We start from the raw sequence: 21515 nt of genomic DNA on the forward strand, positions 1-21515 counted from the left end.
TTTTCCAATCACATGTAATTGAACTAGATAGTAATAAACAAGAAAATGTAAGAATTAAATAACACATTTCTAAACAAGAACGAATCACAAAAGAAATCAAAATTGAAGTTAGTAAATATGTCACATGTAATGTAACTAGATATTAATGAACAAGAAAATGTAAGAATTAAATAACACATTTCTAAACAAGAATGAGTCAAAAAAGAAATCAAAATTGATGTTAGTAAATATCTTGAGACAAAAAAAAAATTAAAACAACGTACCAAAGTTACATGATGCAACAATAGCAGTACAGAAATGGAGATTTACAAGTCAAGTATAAATCCTTACATTAAAAATATATTTAAATAACCTAACCTTATACCTCAAAGGTTTAGAAAAGTAAGACAAAATTTACTCCAAGGTTCTAGCAGCAAGGGAATAATAAAGATTAAAGCAGAAATGAACAAAAATGGAAATGGAAATACAATAGAAAAGATTAATGAAATTTTAAAGTTGGGTTCTTGAAAAGATAAACAAAATTCGTTAGCCCTTAGTCAAACTAGCTATAAAGATAAGACTCAAGTTATAAAAAGCAGAAGTAAAAGAGGAGAGACTACAATTGATACCACAGTGATACAAAGAACTTTAAGAGACTACCATGAACAATTTCATACCAAGCTATCAGATCATCTAAAATAAATGGATGAATTTTTTTCCCTTTTTATTAATTTTTTCAGCGTAACAGTATTCATTCTTTTTGCACAACACCCAGTGCTCCATGCAAAACGTGCCCCCCCCATCACCCACCACCTCTTCCCCCAACCTCCCACCCCTGACCCTTCAAAACCCTCAGGTTGTTTTTCAGAGTCCATAGTCTCTTATGGTTCGCCTCCCCTCCCCGATGTCCATAGCCCGCTCCCCCTCTCCCAATCCCACCTCCCCCCAGCAACCCCCAGTTTGTTTTGTGAGATTAAGAGTCATTTATGGTTTGTCTCCCTCCCAATCCCATCTTGTTTCATTTAATGGATGAATTTTTGAAACAAGAGTGAATCATGAAGAAATGGAAAATCTGCACAGACCAAAAATGACTAAAAACATTGACTTGATACCTTAAAATCTCCAAATAAAATAAAGCACAGAACCAGATGGCTTCACTGGGCAATTTTACCAAATACTTAAAGCAGAATTAAGACCATTCCTTCTCAAACATTTTCAAGAAATTTTAAAACAAGGAGTACCCCAAATTTCATTAAAAGCCCAACATTACTCATGTAACATAACCAAATAAAGACACCACAACAAAAGAAAACTACAGACAAATATCCTTGATTAATATAGATACAAAAATCAAGGAGGTTGGCAAGATGGTGAAGTAGGAGACCCTATTTCAACAGGTCCCCTGAATGGAGCTAAATATCTACCAGTATACTCTGAACACCCATGAAATCAGCCTGAGATGTAAGATTATACACTTCTGGATCTCTACATGGGCAGGAGATCCTCAGTGGAAATTTACACTGGAGTGAGAGCACTTCGACTGATACTGGAGAGGATATCAGAAGGGGAAGGGAGGGGCACCTGGGTGGCTCAGTGGGTTAAAGCCTCGGCCTTTGGCTCAGGTCATGATCCCAGGGTCCTGGGATCAAGTTCCACATTGGGCTCTCTGCTCAGCGGGGAATCTGCTCCCCTCCCACCTACTTGTGATCTCTGTCAAATAGATAAACAAAATCTTAAAAAAAGGGGGCAAAGGGAGCCACCAAAAGTGACCCATTGGAAAGTAATACCCCAATACAAAAGTGTCCTGTGCTTGAGGACTAGCATTAACCTGGATTCTAGTTAACAGCACTCAAAAAGAAGATGGGTGTTAAGGGGCAGCTTGAGGAATCAGGCAACTGCAGACACGGATATAAGCCCACAATCCAGGGCAGTCACAGCTGGTGCCCACACATGTCTGAGAGAGCCTGACAGGGTCTCCGGTTGGTGGTCCCTGTACCCACGGCTTTCTGCTGCTTGTACCACCACTGAGACTGTGTGCACACCTGCCCCTGCCCAAGATAGCCTGGCTCAGACTCCTGCTGGAGGACCCTGGACCTGCAGCCTTCCCAGAACTCCACCGCTGCCAGGTCATGGTGTGGACCTCAGAGAACAGTCCCCACAAAAGCATCACCAGGATAGGGATCCCCTGGACCAGTATCACTTGCAGTTTAAAGGCAAGTGGGTGCAGTGACAATTGAGGACTCAGGCGACCACAGAGAGAGTGGCTGGGAGTGTAACACCACTGGTGGGAGGCTGTAGTGTTCAGCAGATTTGGTGGCAGGGGGTGGTGCCTGTGTTCTGGACCATTCAGAAGGGAGCAGAGTGAGGCTTCTCTCTGAGGCTAACAACTGGGTGAGAACAATTTATACTGACACTCTGAAAAGCCACAAAAACAAACAAATAAACAAACAAACAAAACGCAAAGAACCAACAAAGAACAAAAACCTCCACAGAACAAAAGCCCAAAAAGCCAGTTTCCACAGAGCTCAGTCCCCTGATAGAGGGCAGGACAGCTCAGCCCAAGCAATATTGACTGAAAAACAATAGGGTAGGCCTGTTCCCCTGATGACAAGGCAAAAGAGTAAGAGGACAATAGCAGGGTCCCCATAAAACTCTAATACCCCATCATCAGGGAAAAACAATATGTTAAGCTCCCAGTATTGCCCCCAAAACTGTAGATTTCATAGATACAAATTTTGTTTAATTTGTTCTCACAATTGTTCTTTCATTTTTTTTAATTTTTTTTCACTTTTAAAAAAATTTCTTTTAGCGTAACAGTATTGTTTTTTTTTTTGATTTATTTATTTGACAGATAGAGATTACAAGTAGGCAGAGAGGCAGGCAGAAAGAGAGAGAGGAGGAAGCAGGCTCCCAGCCAAGCAGAGAGCCCGATGCGGGGCTCGATCCCAGGACCCTGGGATCATGACCTGAGCTGAAGGCAGAGGCTTTAACCCGCTGAGCCACCCAGGCGCCCCCAGTATTAATTGTTTTTGTAACACACCCAGTACTCCATGCAATGCGTGCCCTCCCAATTACCCACCACCTGATTCTCCAACTTCCCACCCCCCGCCCCTTCAAAATCGTCAGGTTGTTTTTCAGAGTCCATAGTCTCTCATGGTTCATCTCCCCTTCCAATTTCCCTCAACTCCTTTCTCCTCTCCATCTCCCCATGTCCTCCATGTTCTTTGTTATGCTCCACAAATAAGTGAAACCATATGAAACTTGACACTCTCTGCTTGACTTATTTCACTCAGCATAATCTTTTCCAGTCCCATCCATGTGTCTTTAGCTTCCAGGTGTTTGAGTTCCTTCTGAACTTTTCCTTGTGATTGAGCTCCAGGTTCAAAGCATTGACAATCCATCTATTACTGAGCGAGGTCTATTAAGATCTCCTACTATCAATGTATTCATATAAATATGACTCTTTATCTTGATTAATAGTTTTCTTATGTAATTGGGTGCTCCCATATTTGGGGCGTAGATAGTTATAATTGTTAGATCATCTGGGTGGATAGTCCCTTTAAGAATGATGTAGTGTCCTTCTGTATCTCTGTCTACAGTCTTTAGATTAAAATATAATTTATCTGATATGAGAATCGTTACCCTGGCCTTCTTTTGAGGCCCATTGCCATGAAAGATGCTTCTCCATCCCTTCACTTTCAGTCTGTGTGTATCCTTAGGTTCAAAATGGGTCTCTTGTATACATCGTATGGATGGATCCTGTCGTTTCATCCAATCTCCAACTCTGTGTCATTTTATGGGGCATTTAGGCCATTCACATTGAGAGTGATTATTGATAGATACGTTTTGATTGACATCGTGTTACCTTTGAAGTCTTTCTGTTCATCAGTTGTCTCTATATTTCTGTTCAATGATATTCTTTGGATTTTTTCTCATTTATAGAACCCCCCTTAATATTTCCTGCAGTGTTGGCTTGGTGGTTGCATAGTCTTTTAAGCATTGCTGGTCTTGGAAACTCTTTATCTCTCCATCCATTTTGAATGTCAGTCTTGCTGGATAAAGTATTCTTGGCTGCATGTTCTTCTCATTTAGTACTCTGAATATATTTTGCCAGCCCTTCCTGGCTTGCCCAGTCTCTGTGGACAGGTCTGACTCTATTCTAATGGGCTTTCCTCTGTATGTAAGGAGCTTCTTTGTCCTAGCTGCTTTTAAGAGGGTCTGTCTAGAAGCATAATTCTTCATTCTAACTCTCAGGTGTCTTGATGACTTTCGAGAATCTAAAATCTTGGGGGGAAACTACTCTGCCTCTAGTACATGAATGTTGTTTCCATTCCAATCTGTTACCTCTGGTGCCTTCCTCCCCCTTTTGTTTATCTTCCATTATCAGTCCGATGTTCCCACTCTGCTTTACCTGCCATTGGTGTCTTTTGCTCCTGTAGAGATCCAGATATATATATTTCTGATCTCAGGCTGATTTCATGGGTGATCAGAGTTCTTTGGTAGGTAATCAGCTCACTTTAGGGTACAGGTTGAAAAGGCGCCTCCTCCTACTTCCCTGCCTTCTTGACTCCCCCTGTTCTTTCATTTTTTAACCTTCTTATCATTATAGCTAGATGTATGTTACAACATATTACATAATCACTTATTAACTTAATTTTTTTTCATACATATACCTGTTTCTTTTTCTTTTTCTTTCTGTTTTTTAATATACATATAGATATAAGCTTCAAGGTAATCCTTTCCCCTATTCAATACTACTGCTATATATAAACCAATTTTATTTTCCCTTTATCTCTAGAGATTTGATATCAAGTTACACCAAGGAGGAACTGAAATAACCTTCTGTGTCCACATCGAGGATATATAACCACCTTCCCATCTTAATTTGTGTCAGTGTTTCTATGTATTTGTTTCTGCTTTTGTACTATGTAAATCTTATTCTTGAAGTTCATCTTGGCTGGGTTTATCTTTTTGACTTTTTTTCCCTTCTCTTTTAGTTTTTTTTTTTAAGATTTTATTTATTTATCTGACACAGAGAGAGAGAGATCACAAGCAGGCAGAGAGGCAGGCAGAGAGAGAGGAGGAAGTAGGGTCTCTGCTAAGCAGAGAGCCCAATGCGGGGCTCAATCCCAGAACCCCGGGATCATGACCTGAGCCGAAGGCAGAGGCTTTAACCCACTGAGCCACCCAGGCGCCCCTCCCTTCTCTTTTAGTTTTGTCAGTCTTTTTGTTCATTTTTGTATATGTACTTTATACATCTTACTGTTTTTTTTAAGCTTTTATTTATTTATTTTACAGGGATCTCAAGTTTGCAGAGAGACAGGCAGAGAGAGAGGAGGAAGCAAGATCCCTGCTGAGCAGAGAACCTAATGTGTGGCTTTATCCCAGGACCCTGGGGTCATGATCTGAGCCGAAGGCAGAGGCTTTAACACACTGAGCGAGTCAGGTGCCCTATAAATCTTACTGTTGGGCTCATTTTGGCTGTTTTCTTCCCCCCCCTTTCTCTCTCTCTTTCTCTCTCTTTTGGTGTTGGCTTCCAATTGCTCTGAAACTTTCCAGGGGGCACCTTGACTCTATCGTGCTTGGTATATGCAGATATACATCCCCTCAATAACCTCTCATCAAAATGACTAGGAGAAAGAACACCCAATGAGGAAAAATTCAGACTGTGTCCTCTCTCACAGAACTACTGGATATGGACATAAACAGTATGTCAGAGAGGGAATTCAGGGTAACAAATATCCAAGCAATGGCTAGGTTGGAGAAAACCATTAGTGACAACATAGAATCTTGAAAGGCAGAAGTGACAGCCAAACTGGTAGATGTTAAAAATGCTATCAATGAGATGAAATCTAATATAATTACTATAATAGCTAGGATAACAAAGGCAGAAGATATAATTAGTGATCTTGGGGACAAAATGATAGAAGAAAAGAATCAGGAGGAGGAATGGAACAAACAGTTTAGAAGCCATGAAAAGAGAATTAGGGAAATAGTTGTTGCCATGAAATATTCCAGTATCAAAATTACTGAGATCCCTAAGGGGATGGAGAAATAAAGAAGACTGGAAGATATAGTTGACCAAATACTGGATGGAAATTTCCTCAGTATGGAGAATGTAACAAGTATTCATGGCAGAGAGGACACCCCCCCCCCCAGATCAAGGAGTGTAGAAAGACATCCAGAAACTAGATTGTGAAATTCACAAATCATAATTTCTGGCAAGAGGTCTTTTTTTTTAAGATTTTATTTATTTATTTGACAGACAGAGGCCACAAGTAGGCAGAGAGCAGGTTGAGAGAGAGGAGGAAGCAGGCTCCCTGCTGAGCAGAGGCCTGATATGGGGCTCAATCCCAGTACCCTGAGATCATGACCTGAGCTGAAGGCAGAGGCTTTAACCCACTGAGCCACCCAGGCGCTCCTTCTGGCAAGAGGGCTTAAGGGCAGCCAAGGGGAAGATATTCCTTACTTACAGAGGAAGGGCCATCAGAATAACATCAATTCTGTGTACAGAAACCTGCAAGACAGAAAGGGCTGGCAAGACATATTCAGGGCACTAAAAGAGAAGAACATTCATACAAGAATGCTTTATCCAGCAAGGCTGACATTCAAAATGGATCGAGAGATAAAGAGCTTATAAGATCAGCAAGGTTTAAAACAGTATGTGACCTCCAAGCTGGCACTATAAGAAATATTAAGGGGGATTATATAAAAGAAGAACCCAAGAGTGACATAGCACAGAAATTTATAGAAACAGTCTGTAAAAACATGGACTTCACAGGCAACATGATGTCAATAAAAACTTCTCTTTCAATAATAACTCTCAATATGAATGGCCTAAATATTCCCATAAAATGGCACAGGGTTGCAGACTGGATAAAATGACAGCACCCATTCCAATGCTGTCTACAAAAGGTGCATTTGGAACCTAAAGATACATCCAGATGAAAGTTAAGGGATGGAGAAGCATCTTTCATGCCAATGGCCCTCAAAAGAAGGCTGAGATGGTGATTCTCATATCAGATAAATTAGATTTTTAAGCTAAAGGCTGAGATCAGAGACACATAATACTGCATCATTCTTAAATGGTCTATCCACCAAAAAGATCTAACAATTATAAATATTTATGCCTCCGATATGGGAGCAGCCAAATACATAAGCCAACTGTAAATCAAACTAAAGATTCATATCAATATGAATACATTGAGAGTAGGTGATCATAACATGACACTCTCATCAATAGAGAGATCATCCAAGCAGAAAATCAACAAAGAAACAATAGCTTTGAATGAAAAACTGGACTCAATGGACCTCACATATACAGAACATTCTACCCTAAAACAAGAGAATACTGATTCTTCTTGAGCACACAAGGAACTTTCTGCAGAATAGACCACATAGCAGGTCAAAAATCAGGGCTCAACTGATACCAATAGATTGAGATTATTTCCTGCATATTATCAGACCACAATACTTTTTTTTTATTTCTTTTCAGGGTAACAGTATTCATTGTTTTTGCACCACACCCAGTGCTCCACCCAGTCCCTAATGCCCACCACCTGGTTCCCCCAACCTCCCACCCTCCACCCCTTCAAAACCCTCAGGTTGCTTTTCAGAGTCCATAGTCTCTCATGGTTCACCTCCCTTTCCAATTTCCCTCCCTCCCTTCTCTCCATCTCCACATGTCCTCCGTGTTATTTGTTATGCTCCACAAATAAGTGAAACCATATGATAATTGACTTTCTCTCTGCTTGACTTGTTTTACTCAGCATAATCTCTTCCAGTCCCATCCATGTTTCTACCAAAGTTGGGTATTCATCCCAGACCACAATACTTTGAAATTGAAACTTAGTCACAACAAAAGAATATTTAGATAAACCAGGAAATCCAAGAAAAAATAAACAACTAATGGAAACCAAAGAAAATGAAGACACATCATTCCAAAACCTATGGGATACGACAAAGGCAGTCCTAAGGGGGAGATACATAGTCATCCAGACCTCACTCAAAAATTTTAAAATATCCCAAATACATTGCCTCTCTAAATAACTTAAAGAACTGCAAAATCAAGAATAAATTAAGCCAACCCCATGCACTAGAAGGGAAATAATTAAGATTAGAGTTGAGATCAAGGAGTTAGAACTAGAGATAAAGTAGAATCTAGAGATACAGTAGAAAACTAGCAGATGGTTCCTTGAGAGACTTAATAAGATCAATAAACCACTGGCCAAACAAATCCAAAAGAAAAGAGAGAGGTCCCAAATTAAAAAAAAAAAATCATGAATTAAATGAGAGAGATCATGACTAACACCAATGAAATACAAAGAATTTTCTGAAAGTATTGTCAACAGTTATATGCTAATAAGTTAAGCAACCTAAAAGATATAGATGCATTGCTGGAAACCTAGAAACTTCCAAGACTGAAACAGGAAGAAATTGACAATCTAAATAGACAAATGTCTAGTAACAAGACTGAAGCAGTGATCAAAAGCCTCCCAAAAAACAAGAGCCCACAACCTGACAGATTTCCTGGGGAATTCTACCAAAGATTCAAAGAAGAAATACTACCTATTCTTCTCAAGCTGTTTCAAAAAACAGAAACAGAAGAAAAACTTCCAGACACATTCTATTAAGCCGGCATTACCTTGATCCCCAAACCAGGAAAAGACCCCATCAGAAAGGAGAATTTCAGACCAATATCCCTGAGGAATATAGATGCCAAGATTGTAAACAAAATTCTAGCAAATAGGATCCAACAGCACATTAAAAGGATTATCAACCATGACCAGGTAGGATTTATCCCTGGGATGGGATAGTTCAATATTTGGAAATCAATGTGATAAAACAAATCAAAAAGAGAAGAGAGAAGAACCACATGGCCCTCTCAGTTGATGAATAAAAATCTTTGGACAAAATACAGCATATGTTCTTGCTTAAAACTCTTCAAAGTATAGGGATAAAGGGAACATTCCTCAACTTAATAAAATCCATCTATGAAAAACCCAAAGTGAATATCCTCAGTGGGGAGAAGCTGACAGCCTTCCCTTTGAGATAAAGATCACAAGGATGCTCACTTTTGTCAATGTTGTTCAACATAGTACTAGAAGTCCTAGCAACAGCAATCAGACATCAAAAAGAAATAAAAATATTCAAATTGGCAAAGAAGGAGTCAAACTCTCTCTCTATGCTGATGACATGATATTTTATGTGGAAAACATAAAGTTTCCACCCCAAACTACTAGAACTCATACAGCAATTCAGTAATATGGCAGGATTGCATTATTATACACTAACAATGAAAATATAGAAAAGGAAATTACAGAATCAATTCCATTTACTATAGCAAGAAGAACAATAAGATACCTTGGAATAAACCTAACCAAAGAGGCCAAAGATCTGTACTCAAGGGTCTACAGAATGCTCATGAAAAAAATTTGAAAAAAGCACAAAGAAGGAAGACCATTCCATGTTCATGGATTGGAAGAATAAACATGGTTAAAATGTCTAAGTTCCCAGAGAAATCTATACTTTCAATGCCATTCAGATCAAAATTACACCAGCATTTTTCAAAGAGGTGGAACAAACAATCCTAAATTTGTTTGTAATTAGAACAGACCCTGAATTGCTAAGGAAATGTTAAAAAATAAAAAATAAAAAACTGGGGCATAACTTTGCCTGATTTCAAGGTTTACTACAAGGCTGTGATCACCAAGACTGCATGGTACTGTCACAAAAATAGTCACATAGACCAGTGGAACTGAGTAGAAAGCCCAGATATGGACCCTCAACTCTATGGTCAAATAATATTTGAACAAGCAGGAAAAAATATACAGTGGAAAAAAGTCTCTTCAATAAATGGTGCTGGTAAAATTGGACAGATATTTATAGAAGAATGAAACTTGACAATTCTCTTACACAATATATAAAGATAAACTAGAAATTGATAAAAGACCATACATGAGACAGGAATCCATCAGAATCCTAGAGGAGAACATAGGCAGTAACCTCTTTGACATTGGCCTCAGCAACTTCTTTCAAAATATGTCTCCAAAGACAAAAGAAACAAAAGCAAGAATGATCTTTTGGGACTTCATCAAGATCAAAAGCTTCTGCACAGCAAAGGAAACAGTCAACAAAACAAAGAGGTAATTCAAGGAATGGGAGAAAATATTCACAAATGACAATACAGACAAAAGGCTGATGTCAAAGATCTATAAAGAACTCCTTAAACGCAACACACAAAAAACCATAATCACTTCAAAAATGGGCAGAAGATATGAACAGACACTTCTCCAAAGGAGACACACAACTGGCTAACAGACACATGAAAAAATGTTCATCATCATTTGCCATCAGGGAGATTCAAATCAAAACCACGTTGAGATACTGCCTTACACTACTTAAAATGGCCAAAATTAACAAGACAGGAAATAACATGTGTTGGAAAGGATATGAAGAACAGGGAACCCTCTTACACTGTTGGTGGGAATGCAATTTGGTGCAACCATTTTGGAGAACAGTGTGGAGATTCCTTAAGAAATTAAAAATAGAGCTTCCCTAGGACCCTGCAATTGCACTACTGGGTATTTACCCCAAAGATACAGATGTAGTGAAAGAAAGGGCCATCTTTACCCCAACGTTCATTGCATCAATGGCCACAGTTTTCAAACTGTGGAAAGAGCAAAGATTCCCTTCAATGGATGAACAGATAAAGACATTATGGTCCATATACACTATGGAGTATTTTGCCTCCATCAGAAAGGATGAATACTCAACTTTTATATCAACTTGGGAAGTACTGGAAGAGTTTATGCTAAGTGAAATAAGTCAAGCAGAGAGAGTCAATTATCATATGTTTTTGCTTAGTTGTGGAGCATAAGGAATAACACAGAAGACCTTAGGAGAAGGAGAGAAGTGAGTTGGGAGAAATAGGAGGGGAAATCAAACCATTAGACACTGTGGATTCTGAGAAACAAACTGAAGGTTTTGGAGGGGAGGTGGTGGGAGGTTGGGTAAGCCTGGTGGTGGGTATTATGGAGGGCATGTATTGCATGGAGCACTAGGTGTGGTGCATAAACAATGAATTCTGGAACACTTAAGAAAAATAGATGGAACTTAAAAAAAATCAAATATAAAATACAAATAGAAATAAGTGTAACCAAGGAGATGAAAACTATATATATATATATATATATATATATATATATATATATATATATATATAAAACCAAGTACTGAAAACTATACATCAATGATAGAATTTAGGAGAAGAAACAAATAAATGAGAAATTGTTCATGTTTATGAATTTGAAGAATGATATTATAAAAATGTCCATGTTACCCAAAGCAATACATATAGTGAATGTAATTTCTCTCAGAATCTTAATGAATTATTTTTTACAAAAGTAGAAAAAATGCTAAAATTTGTATGGAGTCACAAAAGACACTGAATAAACAAAGCAATCTTAAGAAGAAGAATAAAACTAAATTTATATTTTCTGATTTCGCAATATATTACAAAACTAGAGTAAATTAAAATTACAGTATGGTGCTGGCAAAAACATAAATAAACAAAGCAACCCAAAATGAACAAACAATCAAGAAGAAAAACAGACATATAGATCAATGAAACAAAATATAGCTCTTAAATATACACAAACACATACAGTCATCTGATCTTTGACTAGAATGTCTACAGTACAAAATGTAGAAATAAAGTATTTTCAATAAATGATATTGAAAAACTAGGAAAGAGTGAAATTAGATCCTTATCTCACATCATCCACAAAAACCAACTCTAAATGTATTAAAATTTTTATTTTATGACCCAAATTTATGAACTCCCTAGAAGAAAACATAACGAAAATGTTCATAACACTTTTCTTGGAAATTATTTCTTGTGTATGACTAAGCAAAATACATACATAAATACAGAAATCAATATGTAAATAATTGCATAAATAATTACATAAATAATAATAGACAAGTAAGATCACTTCAAGTAATGGCTTCTGCACCAAAAAGAAAAAAAAAATCAACAGATTAAAGGGCAAGCTACAGACTGGGAGAAAATATGTTCAGATGATATATCTGATGAGACATTAGTATCCAAATATATAAAATGTTCTTACATTCCATATAAAATTCTCCACGAATAACCCAATTAAAAATAGCCATGGGATGGAATAAACATTTCTCCAAGAAGACATAGTATCAATTATATAAGAGATGCTCAACATCCCTAATCACCAGGGAAATGCAAATCAAACCCACAAGATATCACCTCATCCCCATTAAGGTGGCCAGTATCCAAAATAACAACAGAAAATAATATCTTGGTGAGGAACTGAATAAGTTGAAACCCTTGTACACTGTTAGTTAAGTGTAATGCAAAATGTTGTAGTTTTCACATAAAACATTATGGAAGTTCCTCAAAACAATTTAAAAAAAAAAAGAACTCCCATATGATTACCCATCCCACTTCTGGGTATTTATCCAAAAAACTTGACAGAGAGTCTTGTAGAAAGATATGAACTCTCATAATCATGGGAAGTGGCATTATTCAAGGCAGCTAAGAAATGGAAAGAACCTAAATGTCCCTCAGTCAATGAACAGAAAAATAGAATATGGCATATAAATACATTAGAATTTACTCAGTTTTAAATACTCGGGAAATTCTTTGGTATGACAATGCACATGAAACTGGAGGACATACACTATGTGAAATAAGCCACTAACATAAGAACAAATACTTTTTAATTCCAATTATATTCAGTATCTAAAATTGTCAAACTCATGGAAACAAGTAGCAGAATTTTGGTTGTCAGTGGCTGACAACTATGGGGAAAACAGATGCTCTTCAATAGACACAAAGTTTCAGTTACATAAGGTGAATTAGGTATCTGTTATGCAACAGTGTGTCTAAAGTTCACAATACTGTATTTTGCAGTTAGAAATTTGTTGAGGATGCCTGGGTGGCTCAGTGGGTTAAAGCTTCTGCCTTTGGCTCGGGTCATGTTCTAAGGGTCCTGGGATCCAGCCAGCATCTACCTCTCTGCTCAGCGGGGAGCCTGCTTCCCTTCCTCTTTCTCTGCCTACTTGGTATCTTTGTCAGATAAATAAATAAAATCTTTAAAAAAAGAAATTTCTTGAAAGCATAGATCTTAGTTATATATTCTTACTATAATAAAAGAGACTTTCTTAAGAGGGTGAAAAGACAGTTACAGACTGGGAGACAATATGTGTAAACTACCTATCTGACCATGGACTATATGAAAGCATATAACAGACATTTAATTCAATAGTAATAATGTAATTAGAAAATAAACAAAAAACATAAGCAGGCATTTTAATGAAAAAGAACTCATTGCATGGAGCCCTGGGTGTTATGTATAAATCATGAATCTTGGAGCACTCCATCAAAAACTAATGATGGACTGTATGGTGACTAACAGAACAACAACAACAAAATATACATATATGACAAGCAAACACAGGAAAACATGTTTAACATCCTTAGCCAGTACAGAAATGCAAATTAAAATCACAAGGTATTGTGTACACTGTACACCTATCAGAAGGACTAATAGAAACAATAGTTACAACAAAAGCTGGAGAGGTTGCAGAGAATTCACGTATCTCATACATTGGTTTAGGGAATGTAAGATGATAACAGCCATTCTGGAAATATTCTCTCACAATTTCACTATTCTGGATATATCATTTCATAATTGCACTCCTGAGCACATATCCTAGAGAATAAGTACTTATGTACACACACACACTCACACACACACAAGAAAAACAAACAAACAATCAAAACCCAAAAAACAAAATCTATATATACTTACAGTGAATTTAGTCATAATGGCCAAAACTAGAGATAAACTAAGTATCCTTCAATAGTTGAATAGTTAAAAAAAAAAAGTGTAATACAACCCCAGCATGAAATATTACTTAGCAATAAAAATAATGAGTGATATATTGCACAACTTTCATATATCTCATATATGTTCAGAAATTATACTGAAAGAAGCAAGATAAATATCAAAGGGTCAACATAATGTATTAACCAAGGTATATAACATTATCAAAATAAAACTATAGAAATGGAGAGCACATTGGTGGGTCAGGGGATAAGAAAGATTATAAGAAGTAAGATCATTGTTACTATAAATAAATAGTACAAGGGATCACTGTGATGGAATCATTCTGCATCTTGCCGGTTTTAGTGGTGACACAGATTCACACATGTGAGAAAATTGCATATTAAAAAATGGGTGAAATTTGAATAAGGTCAGCAGTTCACACCAATTCCTGACTGTAATTGGAAGAAATTGTGTAAAGCATAGAAGGGATCATTCTATGCTATTTCTCATAACTGCATGTAAATCTACATGTTAAAATTTAAAGTTAAAAAAGGTAATTGAGAGCTACATGTATTACTTGTGATGTTTTCAGGAGAGGGAGAGTCAAAATTTGATAGATTTTTTTCCAAAAAAAAAAAATGTGGCTGATATTGACATAAATTAATGAAAATATAAGAAGGAAAGAAGAAAAACAAAAAAAAAAAAGGAGAAAGGGAGAGAGGGAGGAAGGGAAAACAAAACAAAACAAATTCCTGTTTAGGATAATTCCAAATAATTTATGTAGATACTCCACGCATCATGAAGGTTAAGATTAACCTTCCTCCTACCTTGAGTGTAAGCTGCACTCATTGTCTTGCTTCCAAAAAGCAGGGCATATAAAAAGGGAGGGGGGAATAACTTTACCCTAGAGAAATCTGGCAAACACTACCTCAGCCAAGTGGTCAGGATTAACATCATCAGAGATAAGTCATGTAGCTATTATGTACCTCTACAAGACTTGAAAATAAAGGCACTTCACCTCTGAAATCTTCTTCCCCCAAACCTATAACCTTAGTCTAATGAGGGGAAAAAAATCAGACAAAAACAGTTTGGAGGATATTCTACAATATACCTATTAGTGCTCCTCAAAATTGCCAAGGTCATTGAAAACAAAGCCTGAATGTCTTTCACAGCCCGGAAGGGTCTAAGGAGATGTGCCGGCCAATGTGATCTTTCAAAAAGCAGTCTGAAAGAAGAGAAGGACATTAGGCAAAATGAGTGAAATCTGAATAAAAGATAGAATTTAGTTAATGTACAGATATTGGTTTCTTAGTTTTATGAAAGAACCAATGTTCATTCCATAATAATGTATGATGTTAGCAATAGAGAAAAATGAATGAAGGATTTATGGAAATTTTGTAAATTTGTCAACTGCTCCATGAATCTGGAACTGTTCAAAAACTACATTTGTTTTAAAATATTACTAACATTTAAAAAAATATCTAGTCTGATGAACCAGTTTGTTATTCTTTTGAATTAGGTATCTATTTGGATGCACACATAAGGGGAAAACTTAATAAAATTGAGGCTTACAGGATCTGATGGCCAAAAGTACATGATTGTAGCTCAAATGTGACCATTATTAGCAACAGCAAAAGAGACTGTAGAGTGAAGAAAGAGAGAATGATGTTGTGAAATAGAAATAAATTATCTCCAAATGCAAAATATCTTCACTTTTCTTTTAATTCTTCAAGGCCCTTGCTGAGTCTGGGTTCAGTTATGTGGCCAGTTAAACTGGTATCTCATTCTAATACCAGTAGTTTGTTTCACACTGTCTGTGTTAATTTCAGCAGCCTCTTCCCTGGGAGTGCAGTGGTTTACTGCCTATATCATATTCCCTGCCCCTATACTTCTTGTACATCTAGACATTCCTCTAAGTTACAACACCATTTCCAGAACAAATACAGATGACTATTTTCCCCATAAAAGCCATGTCAGTCCATTTGCCTTGACATTATATACAGCTATTTATGCTACGATTTCCATCATTCCTTATTTTCATTTATTCCTACTTGTCTTTTAAGATCCAATTCAGATGTTACTAGTCCCATGTTACCATTTGGCCTCCCACCAATCTTTCATCTAGAAAAATGAATCCCTTTGTCTGTTAGTTACTGTAGTAATATCTACCTACTATTATCTCAGTACCTATCTTCCACACCATAATCTCTTTCTTCATAAATCAGTTCCCTTACTTTAAAAAGCTTCAGCGAATTTATTTTTTTTCCATTTTGAATTCCCAGCATATAATATAGTGTTTGTTGGTTTTAGTGAAATTTAATTTAATTGGTAGTGTTAAGTCAGTGCCTATGAAGAATAAGTTAATCTACCAGGAATAAGAAACAAAAGGAACACTATGGCAAAACCCCAGGAGTTAGAAAGTGTGAAAAAATCAGTAACAGGACGATGTAGATAATAAGCCAAAAGAGATATGTCAAAATTACCTAGGAAAAACATGTTGATATATACTGTAGACATAAAAGAGCATTTTATTGGGGAGATTAAACTTACATTTGTCCTTAAAGAAGAGGGAAAATTTAGCTAAAAAGATAAAGTAAAAGGGATAAGTGTGGACATGGGATATTGGCATAGAGTATGAATTCTGGGAATACAAAGGAAGGGCAAATAGAGACTTTAGAATAACTTGCTTAGTGATTCAATGAGGTTAATGACTGAAAGGCAAAGAAAACCTTAAATTGGACCTCTGGGAAAATGATAGTGGTGCTGACCAAAAAAAAAAAAAAAATCAGAGCATGCACTAGTAGATAGTTTTGAAAAACCCTGATTATATTTGATGGGCCTCCAATGAAGCAATCTAGTCTGACCAGGCATTCCATACTAAACCCCATGACATTGGGGAATTAGGAAGATCTCAGCCCTGCTCACAACTGGACAGGCTGAGGAAAAACAGCCTATCAAGACCTACTCAGTCACCTGTTTCGGTTTTTTCTTACTGAAATTATTTATGTTTTCATTAACAGTATATTCAGCACTAATTGGCAGCAGGAATTTTGAGTATTTTATACTTTCTAAGAGATTTCATTGACAGAAAAGAAATTACAAGGTAAGCATCTTGGTAAAGGAAGTAACCCAGTTTTCCCAGATTGTGAAATTCTGTTTATGCTAACTATATAATTATTTTTCAATAGTACTTGTAATGTTCAATCTTGGTAAATATATAATTTACCCAGGAGTAGGACAGTGTTGTTTGACTGTGACCTAGTTCTTCCCGTATATCATTTATCAAGTAGACATAATTATGTTAAAACTCTTCTCTATATTCCAACAAAATCAAATGCTGGGAAATGCTTTGAAGCCCATAAGTGATCATAAGTCAAAATAAACATACCTTTTGGTAGAAAAATGATTGTTAAAAGAATCTAGTTTGGTACAGGCACAAAATCCAGTGTTCAAAGTCTGGATTCCAGCCCTAAGCTGATAATGTATTTTGCTCATATTTTCACTGAAAGCAACATGCTAGATCTTTTTTTTTTAATTGCAAAAAATATATTTTGGAAGAACTCACTACGTAAGGTGACAGGATTCCAAAATCAAATTTCATGAAAATGTACATCACCACTTCTTTGTACAATAAGTGAGAAAAATCTGCAATATAGAAGAATAGAGGAAAAGAAATATGGAGGGCCATGGAGAAAGGGGTGGGGGGCCAACCACATCTGTAAGAGCAAACCTGGAAGTCAAGCAGATGCTAGATCTAAAGAGAAATTGTGGAGCTCAACAAAGACACTCCCTTCCATCATAAATCTTATGGTTTAAGGAGTGAGACATATGAAACCATATAGTCACACAAATGATGAAATCTAGGTTTCAATCCAGGCTGTGATGAATAGAATTTGGAAGAAAAGTTTATAATAGAACCTAGCCAGCCTAGGTATACCCCAAACCCTCAGAAAACTGCACTTGATCTGGAAAACGGACATCATGTAACATAGAACTTAAATAACAGGACCCTGCTTTGCTTTTATGGAAAGTTAGAAAATTTTCAAGGATCTGGGCATTCTGAAATCTGTTTCTCAACTTCTTATGACTCTACTTCAGACATACACAACCCACTGACTACACCAAGACTCACATGAAGGCAGGAGAGAGTAAGATGCAATCTGGCTAATTTTGCCATTATTAATATTATCATTATTATTAATAATAATAATCTTAAACTACCTCCACATCTAAAAGAAGCCTAACTCATCAAGTCAATTAAACACGCAATGACAGAAGGCCCTTTACTCAAGCCTTTTGTCTCTGGACATTCTAGTATGTGATCACATTGGTATATGATCTCTTGGTTTGAAGATGATCCACATAAAATGCTCTAGTAAAGGATGGATATGTTAAGATAGATGGCTATCTATCTTTCTAAGCATTTCTAAGCATTTTATAACTATCAGAGTAGAAGATTAAATATAAATAGGATAGTCTAAAAAGGAAAAAAAAATACATAGTAAATTTGAGGGAAAGGAATCCTAAGGACTTTCCCTGTATCCATCAATGGCATAATAGCTGTAGCTAATAGTTAAGAATAGTAAGAACTCTAACAACAAGAACCCTACAAGATCACATAGAAAGGAAACTCACTCCTTCATTGATAATCTGAATTTACTATAGATCACGTAAATACACTAAGTGTTTTCCCTGGATAGAAAACAAGGTTAATTAGATTAAAAGCTGAAATGATCATAAATGTGTATAACAACAAATTACAGCCATAATAGTTAATTTTCCCCTTAAATTATAATGTTCAGAGCCAAAAGAATTAAGTAGAGTGTTTTGAAATTATAAAAATAAATTTTCTGTAAATTAAATTAGCATTTTTTCATAGCCAAATAAAGTCTCTAATATCTGACTTGGAAATAATTGTAATATTTATATTACTAATGAAATCACTAAAAGGATGAGAATGGAATAACATGATTTTTCAAAATAGTGAAAAAATTGGATAATGTGCAGTTTGAAATTGTGACTTACCAACTCTGTCATATTTTAAAATTGTAAAAACAACAAAAACTACAACTGTCCAGTTTATTTTAACATATGAAAATACCTCTAGTACATGAAATTAATGATATTCATTTTAATATGTATACTCTCGGACACCTGGGTGGCTCAATGGGTTAAGCTTCTGCATTCGGCTCAAGGTCCTGGGATCGAGCCCCGCATCAGGCTCTCTGCTCAGCGGGGAGCCTGCTTCCCCCTCTGTCTCTGCCTGTCTCTCTGCCTACTTGTGATCTGTCTCTCTGTCAAATAAATAAAAAAAATCTTAAAATACACACACACACACACACACACACACACACACACAAACACGTTTCTAAAAGTACATTAAATCATGGATAAGAAATATAGAAAAAATAGTAAAAACTGATTCAAGTGACCATGGAGGAGTATTTTTGTATTTGCCATTGTTCTTAAACTTTAATAAGAAACTGCTTCATTTCTACAATTTTTTAATAAATCTCTTATATGTCTGTTATCATTACAGAGAGTCATGAAGAGTGGGAATGAGACAGAAACCACAGATTTCATTCTCCTGGGTTTCTTCCCTGAATTTAAATACATCACAGCTATGGTCTCCATCATTCTCCTGATATACACGGCTGCCTTCACTGGCAACACTCTTCTGATCCTCCTCATTTGGTTTATTTCCATCTCCACACCCCCATGTACTTCCTTCTCAGTCAGCTCTCCTTAATGGATTTGACTTTGACCTCTAGCATTGTCCCCAAAATGGCATTCAACTTCTTCTCTGGATGGCAGAGCATATCATTCCTGGCTTGTGGGACTCAAATATTCTTCTCCCTGATGGTGGCCATTGCAGAATGCATCCTTATAACTCTCATGTGCTTTGATCGTTATGTGGCTATATGCGATCCTCTTCGATACCCAGTCATCATCAACCCTAAGGTTTGCTTGCAGATGATTGCCATGTCTTGGGCTGGAGGGGCACTTACTTCCCTGGGACACACTGCTTTTACCTTGCATTTTAACATCTGCAGCCCCAGAGAGATTCCCCACTTCTTCTGAGAAGTCATGGCGGTGCTTAGGATCGTCTGTGAGGATATCTCAGCCTATGAAAAGGCAGTGGTGATAACAAGCATCCTTGTTCTGCTGCTGCCCTTGTCTCTCATCTTGTCTTCCTATGTTCTCATCTTCCTTGCAGTACTCCGAATGAACTCCCCAGAAGGCAGGAACAAAGCTCTGGCCACCTGCTCCTCTCATCTCTGTGTGGTGGGTCTCTATTCTGGTCCAGGCATGTGCATCTACATGAGACCCGGTTCTGCCAAGACTCCAAGGTTGAGTCAGGGTCTCTTTCTGTTTGGAACTGTCCTCACTCTACTCCTAAACTCACTTGCCTACAGTCTTAGGAACAAGGAAGTTCTAAGTGCTCTGAAAAAGTTACTAGGGAGGTGTCAGTCCTTCAGGTAAATGGCAGAAATCTCACTGTCACCCATAGGCAAAATAGAGATACACCAGCAAAGGGACATTTTGTCAGTTGATTCATCATCATCATCATCATTATCCCTTCAAGATCCTGAAAAATTCAACTCACTTTACTGAGTTTATCTGCAGGGGAAAAAAATGTTTATCCTTTCCTTTCTCCATCTTAAAATTTCTTTCTGATTGTCCTACATTATGTGTTGATGCAGGACAAGGAACTGTGTACATCAATTCTCTTTATGATTCATGCTTGATGGTAATGTACACTTTAGTATTTCCAAGTTTCATGTTGATACCATAAAAAAAGATCAGTGTCTGTATCCCTAAAATGAAAAATAAAAAAATTGACAAGCACATAGATACCTCAGAATAATTCCCTGATAAAATTAATTAATGGGCATGATGATAAATCATCAGGAATCAGATAAATTTACAGTATTGCTTTGCTCCATATATCTAACAGGACTATTAATTCCTCTTACTCTTGTAAAAATAGTCTTCACTCTATGTCAGTGCTTCCAAAGAGTGGATTTCTGATCACTGGTGTTAAAATAATTTGCTGACTTCACAAAATATAGCGCTTTTGTTCTCATCTCAGATTAGCAGAATTAGAATCTGTTAAATTGGGCTCAGGGATCTGACCAGGAGACTGATTAGTGATTGTCATGCTTACCAAGGGTTGTAAGTCACAGAAGTAATTACTGACCTAATTTTCTAGACATGCTTGCTAGATAATTTCCCAGTCTTAAAGTTTCCAGATCTCTTTATAATGTATATAATATAATGGGTTAAGGTGGCTAGGAAAAACCAGTATTATTTTTAAGATAGTAAAAATAATAAACTTTATGTTTTGAATAATTCATAACTTAAAAATTTTGAAGACACAGTAATGAGAAAGTAAAAATAAATTTAAAAAGACTCAGATTTGTGATATAAAACAATGAATAATTGAAAATATTTATAACGATAAAATTTAAAGCATGAGGCATTATAGATGTTTCCAAAATGTTGATATTCTTCAAAAAACTGAAAATACACTATATAATAGAGAGACTGTGGACTCTGAGAAACAAACTGAGAGTTTGGAAGAGAGGAGGTTGGGAGGTTGGGTGAGCCCTGTGTTGTGTATTTAGGAGGGCACGTATTGCATGGAGCACTGGGTGTGGTGCATAA

At 36.7% G+C, this 21515-nt stretch overlaps 1 pseudogene; it reads left to right on the top strand.

Moving 5' to 3' along the window:
* The first annotated feature begins 19392 nt into the window (after nucleotides 1–19392).
* LOC123936041 lies at nucleotides 19393–20330 on the top strand (annotated as a pseudogene).
* Nucleotides 20331–21515: the final 1185 nt, after the last annotated feature.

This window comes from Meles meles, unplaced genomic scaffold (genome assembly GCF_922984935.1).
Source record: "Meles meles unplaced genomic scaffold, mMelMel3.1 paternal haplotype, whole genome shotgun sequence".
In the NCBI taxonomy this organism is placed as follows: Eukaryota; Metazoa; Chordata; class Mammalia; order Carnivora; family Mustelidae; genus Meles; species Meles meles.